Below are 1,405 nucleotides of genomic sequence, written 5' to 3'. Positions count from 1 at the left end.
GGGCTGAGCTAACGTTGCCTTCTGTGAGTAACCTGTTTTTCTGTTAAATCATTTGTGTTCCTTTTCCACCTTTTGACCAGTATTTATAGATGCCATTCTGCACAGTTGAAAAATTCAAAAATGAGGGTTTTACTGATTTCTGCTTTAGTTTTCTGTACTGTAACGTGTAAGTGACACTTCATATTCGTTGCTCCTTGCTTTCCTGTCTGCCAATCGCCGACTGCAGCTGTATGGGAAATTTTGCAGATAATATAAGTGGAATATGTTGACGAGGGTAGTGGCTCACCTTTCACCCCGCACGTTAGCCAATTCACTCGTTACTACGTAGGTCAGAGCAGCATTCCCAATACAATATTTAGAATTCGTTGCATCACAGGTACTTGGTAAATGTTGGCAGTCCTGATTCTTGTGCTCATTCGCATTCATTCGTGACATCGACTGAGGTAATGGATTCTTGTAATGCACCACGCCACTTGTGTTCATTTTTATTTGGTGAAAGGAATAACCGGTGTGCGTTTGCTTAGTACTTGCAGCATTGTTTTCCTAGCTAATGAATGGGGAAAGGTTGTGTGACTGGTTGCAGTGCGTATGTGCGTAGTATCTTTAGTGGTTGCGAGTGGGATTTGTTGTTGGTTTTGTTGGCGTTGTTGGGATCTTTAATTCGAACTATGATGGAGCTACCGTCACCGTTGAATGAAGCACACTAGATGTTGATTGACTGTGATGAGGTAAGTTGCGTCAAAACCTTCGTAACTGTCTTTGTTGAAATATATTTCTTACCTCCAAACAATCCTTCCTCTTCTTCTTCTTGTAACTTGTTTGGTAATTTAGGCGTGGTACGACTGTATGCCGGACAATTTTGTCAGTTCCTTTGTCAGCTTACGTGATGCTGTTGGTAGAGGAAGGAGCAGCGAGTGCACAAGTGACATTTGTTTGTGCGAATCTGACTGTGTTTAGTGCTCTTCGTGTGACAGATCAAAGCGTATGCATCTGCTGTTATCAGGAGAAGGAGAAGAGGTTTCTTGGCACGATTGCCTCCAAGGGATGGGCAGCTTCATGCCGAGTGCCATGTAGACGGCACACGAATCGCCTTAGCGTGTTCGCTTCCTCTACTATCTTGATATAGTAGTCTCTGTGTCACCTTAGCCCTCACTCCCTCTCTTCAGTGAGAGGTCATTGGTCTTGAATTTGTTACTACTACTGATATTATTTGTTTTGGGGAGCGGCTGAGAGTTAATTGATGAGTTGTGGTGAGAGAGATTGGTTCGGTTTTAATCTTGTTCACATTTTCATATGCTAACGAGCATTAGGATTTGTTTCTTTGTTTACTTATTTATTTACACACTTTTTGGCCAGTACGGTTGTTTAGTTACTTGACTAGTAAGGGTTTAGGTGGACATACGGG

The sequence above is a fragment of the Echinococcus granulosus genome, assembly GCF_000524195.1.
Source record: "Echinococcus granulosus chromosome Unknown EG_S00255, whole genome shotgun sequence".
Taxonomy (NCBI): domain Eukaryota; kingdom Metazoa; phylum Platyhelminthes; class Cestoda; order Cyclophyllidea; family Taeniidae; genus Echinococcus; species Echinococcus granulosus.
This window is presented reverse-complemented; position numbering follows the sequence as displayed.